The following is an 8,170-nucleotide window of genomic DNA, read 5'->3' on the forward strand; positions in this document are numbered from 1 at the left end:
TATCCCAATATGAATAGGAAAAATGGCTTTTTTTTTCTTGAATTTACTGATAAAGTTTTAGTTTGGTGTATTTCCAATACCTGTTTGGAGAAGCAAGTGTGGAAGGTGGCCTCTGTACTCATTTTTGCTACTCTTTTCCAGTTTCTTTCCAATACTCTTTTTAAAATCTTTTATTGATAGGAATAGGTAAGATGGTGGCCTGAGGGTTGAAATTTCCAGAAGCTATCTTCCAGAATACTCCAACATTTATGACTCAAACACAATATTAGAGAGGCAGAAGTCATAGAAAGATGGAGTGAAACAATTCTCCAATTCAAGGAAACTTTGAAGATCCATGGGAAGTCTCTGTTCCACTGGGTGGGTGGGATGGCAGCACAGCTAGCGTGATAACATGCCATAGCATATGTGTTTCCAGTAACAGCCTGTAGGGTGCCTGGGTCCTTTAAGGCACCTGTACTACTGGTAGTGGGAGCAGTTTCCAGATCTTCCAACTCAGGTATCACTAAGCACAACTTGGAAGATTGGTAGGAATACTCTGCCAGTGAGAGGGTGGAACCCAGGGCAGTGTAGCTTCTGTCCTGGGAAATAGAATCAGACCTAAGGAACCACCCAGCAGGGAGTCACCTGGCAGATGCTTCCAGATTGCTGATTCCATGGTAACTAAGGGAGTGGGAGGAGACTGTGAGGTTTTTCCACTATTCATTATCCCTGGGAAAAGTCTCTGTTGTTTTTTGTGGACTTTGGTTGTAGTCTGGGTGCCACCATTGCCATAGAAGAACAGGGACCCTCCTTACAGTTCCAGGGAAGAGGGAAGTTCTTGTGGTTATCCATAGACAAGAACACAGTCAAAGAGAGCAGTCAGAACCTCTCATAAGAACTTGAAGGAACTGAGGTCCTTGTGAGAGTGTCCCAATAACACTAAAAACCTTGGGAAGCACATTAAAACCAGAGAATAGGTTGAAGAAATGAGCAAAAAGAAAAAAAAGAACATGACCACAGATAATTACTTTGGTCCCAAGGAGTATCAAACTGCACACTCAGAAGATGCCAAAGTCAAGGCTTTTGTAACCAAAACCTTTAAGAAAAATACGAATTGGTCTCAGGTTATGGAAGAGTTCAAAACGATTTTTTAAAATCAAGTAAGGACAATAGAGGAAATCTTCAGAAAAGAAATGAAAATAATGTTGGAAAATCATGAAAATCAAATCAGTAACTTGGTCAAGGAGATACCAAAAAGTATGAAACAAAATAACTAATTAAAAAGCAGTTTTGGGGGTGGCTAGGTGGTATAGTGGATAAAGCACTGGCCTTGGAGTCAGGAGTACCTGGGTTCAAATCCCATCTCATACACTTAATAATTACCTAGCTGTGTGGCCTTGGGCAAGCCACTTAACCCCATTTGCCTTGCAAAAACCTAAAAAGAAAACAAAGCAAAAAAAAAAAACAGTTTTGGTGAAATGGAAAAAGGAATGCAAAAGGTTATTGATGAGAAGAATACCTTAAAAAGCATATTTGGTCAGATGGAAAAGGAGATAAAATTCTCTGAACAAAACAACTCCTTCCAATGTAGAATGAAGCTAAAGGAAGCTGATGACTTTGTGAGGAATCAAGAAATAATAAAACAAAACCCCAAAAAAATGAAAAAAAAAAGAAAATGTGAATCATCTCATTGGAAAAGCAACTGACTTTGAAAACAGATTTAGGAGAGGCAATTTAAAAATTAGTGAGCTAACTGTAAATCATGACCAGGAAAATTTCCCTAATAACCTAGCAGCAGGGTTCTATTTTACAAAATAGAAACTGAGAGAATACACCAATCACCTATTAAATGTGATCCCAAGAAAAATACCTCCCAGGAATATTATATCCACATTCCAGAACTCCCAAATCAAAGTGAAAATATTATAAAACCACCAGAAAGAAGCAATCCACATATCATGATGCTACAGTCAGGATTACACATGACTTAGCAGCCTTCTACATTAAGGACTTGTAGGTTTGGTATATGATATTCTGAAAAGCAAAAGTGCTTGGATTACAAGCAAGAAACAACTACCCAGAAAATCTAAACATCCTCTTCCAGAGAAAAAGATGTAAATTTCGTGAAATAGGACACTTTTCTGTTGAAACAACAACAGCTGAACAGAAAGTTTACTCTCCAAGTACAGGACTCAAATGAAGCATAGAGGGTGAACAGGAAAGACAAATTATGAGGGATTTGATGATGTTTAGCTACTTGTATTCCTGCACAGGATGATGATACTGATAATTCAAATGATTCATCTGAATTAATAGAGCAATTAGTTGGAATTTATTTAGACAGGGTGCAGGAGAAAAGTGAATACAAAGATATTATACTTTTTAAAGATGAAGTCAATGGGTGAAAATGAATGTACTGGGAGAAAAGTAAATGAGAGGTAAAATGGGCTAAGATGTTTCACATGAGGAGTCAAGAAAAAGTTTTTACAATGGAGTGGAAGGGGGAAAGGTGAGGGAGAATGAATGAGCCTTTATTCTTATAAGAAGTGGTTCAGAGAGGAAATAATATACACACTGGATAGGGTATAGAAATCCATCTTATTCTAGAGAAAAAAGGAGAGGAAGAGAATGGGAGAAAGGAGACGGGGGGGGGGTGTGCAGATGATGGAGGAGAGGGGAAGATCATGGGAGAAGGTAGTCAGATACAACACACTATTTTTTTGTTTTTTTGATACATGATGGTGTTGGTAGTCTTGCTTGTGTCCATATGACTGTGTAGTAGTTGGGTGTCTGGGGTGGGATTTGAGCTTCGGTTCTCCTGTTTCCAGGGCTAGTACTCTGTCCTCAGCCCATCTGACTGCCCCAAAACACATTTTTACAGAGTTTTGAAGTGAAAGGAGAATGAGAATAAAATAAATGAGAGTGGGGAAGAATGGATGGGGGCAAATACAAATAGCAATAGAATCTGTGAGAAAAAAATATTGGAAGCAATTTCTTTGTGGACATATGATAAAGAATGCAATCCATCTCAGAGATAGAGCTCATGGTTTATGATCACAGACTGAAGTACAATTTGGTTTCCTCTTTCCTTCACTTTATTTTTCATGAGGTTTTTCTATTTTGTGGGGGGAGGGGAGTAGTTTATTCTTTAAACAAGACTATTTTAGTTATGTGTAAATAAATACAATTTAATAAGATATATTTTATTTTTTGTTTTTCTAACTTCATGCGACAGCAGTTTTTACCAAATATGCTTTGCAAGATTTTGAGTTTTACATTTTTCCCCTCTTCTCTCCTCCCATCCCCCTGACAGAAAGCAGTGTGATGTAGGCTCTACATATAAAACCATGCTAAACAGAGAACCATATTGATCATGTTGTGAGAGAAGAATCAGATTCAAAGGTAAGAAAGAAAACATTAAAGAGAGAAAAATGATAAAATACATAATACAACTTTTAAAGATTGAAGATAATAAGCTTTATTTTGGTCTTCATTTAACTTCCACAGTTCCTTCTCTGGATATGGGTGGCATTTTCCTTCACATGTCTTTTAAAATTGTCATTGATTATTGTACTCCTGATATGAACAAGTCTTTCATGGCTGATCATCATCCCATGCTGTTGTTAATGTGTATAATGTTATTCTTGCCCTGCTTATTTCACTCAGCATCAGTTCATGCAAGTCTTTCCAGGCTCCCACTCGTCATGATTTCTTTTAGAATAATAGTGCCCGGGGCAGCTAGGTGGAATTACCTAGTGTGTGACCTTGGGCAAATTCCTTAACCCTATTGCCTTAAGTAATAAAAATTTTTTTTTAAAATAATAATAGTGCTCCATCACATTCATATATATTACAATGTGTTTAACCATTACTCAATTGATGGGCATTCCCTTGATTTCCAATATTTTTTAGGGGTTTTGTTTTTGCAAGGCAAATGGGGTTAAGTAACTTTCCCAAGGACACATAGCTAGGTAATTATCAAGAGTCTGAGGCCAGATTTGAACAAAGGTACTCCTGACTCCAGGGCCAGTGCTCTATCCACTGCACCACCTAGCCACCCCAATTTCCAATTCTTTGCTTCTTCACAAAGAGCTGCTTCGAATAATTTTGTACATGTGGGCTGAATCAAAGGGTTTACATATTTTGGCTGTCCTTTGGGCATAATTCCAAATTGCTCCTCAGAAAGATGGCATCAGTTCACAACTACAACAGTTTTCCACATCCCTTCCAACATTGCTCTTTTTCCTTTCTAGTCACATTGGTCAATATGAGAGGTGTGAGGTGGTACCTCAGAGATGCTTTAATCTATATTTCTCTAATCAATAATGATTTAAAACAATTTTTCGGGCAGCCTTGCGGAGGCTGCATCAGCCGGGGCCACAGCCGCGGGAGGGACCTAAGTGGAGGTGTCCCTCCCAAAGCGCCCCATGGTGACGGCTCCTCCCTGCTCCTGCCACAGCTGCTGGTGTAATGAGCAATACGACAGCTCCCAGCGCCCCCAGGGCTGCCAGTGACTCCGTGGTCGGCTACGTGCTGGGCACCTTCTTCCTCATCATCCTAGTGGGGGTGGTGGTAGCTGTGATGATGTACATCCAGAAGAAGAAAAGGGTGGACAGGCTCCAGCACCACCTGCTGCCCAGCTGAAGAGCTTCATGAAGCAGAGCAGGAGTTGCTAAGTGAGGTGAGTATCCTAAGGTGGTACACGGGTGGCATAGCAGCTACCAACACAGACAGATGCCACTTTTGAATGTGAAGACATAAAATCTACTGGAGGGGCTACCTGTTACAAAAGTCCAGAATTGGATCCTTCTGCTAATCCCACTGAAATATTTTTCTTTCTCCCCCCACCCCTCCTTTGCCTGGGACACACAAGTTAACCCAATGGCTGGGACAGCTGTCCTTTTCTATCAAGGGACTTATTTTTCTTCTGGGTAAATCCTAAAACTGGAGGGAATGGAGTATCTCAACGTGGTTTGTATTCCACCCCTCCCCCCCACTGAGATGTCCCAGCATGTTCAACTTTGCCCTTGCTACTGTCAGGTGTAAAAGTTATGTTTTCCTAGAATGGGATTTGTAATGAGATCCTATCTCTAGGGATGGCTTTGTTTATATACAGTATATACATATATTTTGTAAATAAAAATGTTTTGTTGATGGTTAAAAAAATAAAATAATTTTTCATTTGACTATAGAAATCTTTGATTTCTTTGTCTGTAATTGTCTTTTTCATATCCTTTGATCATTTATCAATTGGTTAATGACTAAGTTGTTTTTGATAAATTTGCCTCAGTTCTCTATATTTTAGAAATGAACCCTTTGTAAGAAAAAAAAGTTGTAAAATGTATTTCCAACTTACTATATTTATTTATATCTTTGTTGTAGTGGTTTTGTTTATTCCTATTCATATGGGTGATGGCACCGTGTATGCTAGCATCAAATCAGGTTCAAATGTGGTTTCAGATATATAAACTATGTCTTCTCAAACAGTTACTTTATTTTTGTTTGACTCAGTTTTCTCAACTGTATAATAGGAAAAACAATAGTAATTATCTGCTACATATTTGACATTACATAAATTAATATTCCTAGTCTTTTATATCTCTTTTTTGCCACCTTCTCCATAGTTATTTGTCATGGTCCCACTGCCACTGCCTGTGAGCACCCTGTTGCCATGGCTTTGCACCCACCACCCTCCTGATTTTGTGCCCTACAGAAGATGCGGTCTCCCACACCTTTGGTAGTCTCCTGGCAGGAGGAATAATTGGCAATCAGTGGCTCCCAGACCTCACCTTCCTTCAGTCACCTCAGAATACTCTTGGTCTGTGTTCCTTCATGTGTTGGGGGCTCCACATAAAGGAGGCAGATGAAATTACAGAGGAGAAGAAAATGCAGAAACACAAATGCCTCAAGAAATCCAGTAATTGAGAACTGGATGTGCCAGGTACAGAAGTCAAGCTAGTAGGGGGATTAACTGACTGGAAGATTGGAATATCATGCTCAGAGAGAGAGAGAGAGAGAGAGAGAGAGAGAGAGAGAGAGAGAGAGAGAGAGAGAGAGAACCACCAGAGGAACAGACAGTCTAAAAAAAAACAAGAGCCTGAGCTTATGTCAAAGCCAAGCTTTGTGGTACAGGCTATGAAGGACAATACCAACAAAGTCAATATATTGAGGTTATGAAGGACAGTACCAACAAGGTCAATATATTGGACTGCTACTATCCAGAGGATGAGTTTGGACAAGAAGAGGATAAGAGTGGCATCTTCTCCATCTGGGAAGTGAATTTCAACCTGCAAGGGTATTCAAATGGAAGGATACTAATCTCTTGTTGAACACAGATTACCTGGACTGAGCCCTGTATGATCACTTGATGGATTTCCTTCATGATGGAGGGGTGGATAATATATTTATAGATGAATTGATTTGGCTCAGGATGTCCTTAGAACACCAGGAATCCACCAACTTTCTGGAAGATCTGAAAGGGTTTGTCAATTATCAAGACTGTGTCTCCCTCCACTGAACCCAGAGTCTTTACTTATAAGAGAATAATTTTCTAGAAATTATTATGACAAAAGTTTGATAAAATACCATCATAAAGAAATTATATTCCCTAATCCACCTTCATTTATTTGTTCTACTGGTATTTTTGTGTATCACCAGAGATGGAGGATGAAAAATAAAACCCCTTGGATATATACCAAAAACTCATATCACTTCTCCCTTCCCTATCCTTATTTTTAATTTGCCAAATATTTTTGAAGTGTCAATCATTTTTAGTTTATGAATTCAGTTTCTTGTAATGAATTTTAATCATGTGTAGAAAACTGTTTCTTCTTCTCTATTCAAACTTTAAGAAAATAAAATCTTCAGTAAAGCAAATTAAATGTGTCTGCTTTTACAAGAAAGAATCATGATTTGTGAGGCAGATAGTATGTACTCAGATACTATGAAAATTCAATTTTAATCTTTGAAATATATATATATATATATTCATTGAAGTCAATTGATAAAGAAAATTATATTTTGAGATGGCTAGGTGTCTCCACAGATGGAATGGAATTACAAACAAAAGAGTAATAAAAGTCAAATGTCAAACTTTTATATGCTATTAAAAGTACTAAGTACTTCCATTTTAATAATCTGGTATGACATCAAACTTAGAAAAGAGATAAGATGTGTTACTCTAAAAGATGTACTATCAGCTAATATTATAAATGGAGGGGAGGCAAACTTCAGGAAGAGATTTATCCTGTGTGTTTGGAAGATAAAATTTAACTGTCAACATTTGGAATATGTAAGCTTTTTACCATTTTTAAGTTTTCTATATTATTCCCAAACTTTGCTGTCCTCATTAAGGAGTTTAAAGAAAACAAGATCTCTCCTATGTCAATCCTTGACAATAATAGGAAAGGCCTAGACCTTTGAAAATCAAATAAGAATTCAGAAGTGATGGAATCTTCATCATTCTGACATGGATCTGATTCATACAAACTCCAAATAAACTCAAATTTATCATTTGGCTGCTTCTGATGACAATAACCTTTAAACCCATTTGATATAAGTAAACCCAAAACGTCATGTACTGAAGTCCCTTTAATATTTATTGTAAATCTTGCCTGTCTTCAATGGACTGCATTGCTTTTTTAAATTTCAACCGTTACTTACAGAATAAAATACATTTTTTCTCTTGTCTTTACCTGACTTTTTTGAAATTGTGTAGATTACATTCTTAGGGCTTTACAGTATCCCTTCCTAAAACCTCACCCTTTAACCAGGCATACCCTTGATCTTGGGACACAAAGATATAATGGATAGCTAACTAAATTTTGATTGGGGATGAGTAAATTTCAACTCATGTTTAATACTCCCATAAATTGTATGATCAAGATCAAGTCATTTAACCTTTCCCTAGTTAGAAAAGTGAAGCTTATCTTAATTGGAAGTAGCTTCCACAGTAAAAGCTCCCTATACTAATCAAATCTGAGATCTGTTTTAACAAGCAAGCATCCTTCCAATATTAAATAACTCCCCCAAATCACTAACATCTTCAATTATCATTCCTCTGTTATTGTTGATATGATTATTATTTTCCTATCTTTTTCCTGAATTTCATTGAATCAATGGAGATGTGAACTTACTGAACAAGAATCTAGTATAATATCTTTATTTTTCCTCTGAATTACCTACGTGCCAA

At 37.5% G+C, this 8,170-nt stretch overlaps 1 pseudogene; it reads left to right on the forward strand.

The window, feature by feature from the left end:
* Positions 1 to 4,449: 4,449 nt before the first annotated feature.
* On the forward strand, positions 4,450 to 4,880 carry LOC141519791 (small integral membrane protein 29-like; annotated as a pseudogene).
* Positions 4,881 to 8,170: the final 3,290 nt, after the last annotated feature.

This window comes from Macrotis lagotis, chromosome 1, assembly GCF_037893015.1.
Source record: "Macrotis lagotis isolate mMagLag1 chromosome 1, bilby.v1.9.chrom.fasta, whole genome shotgun sequence".
Classification (NCBI taxonomy): Eukaryota; Metazoa; Chordata; class Mammalia; order Peramelemorphia; family Peramelidae; genus Macrotis; species Macrotis lagotis.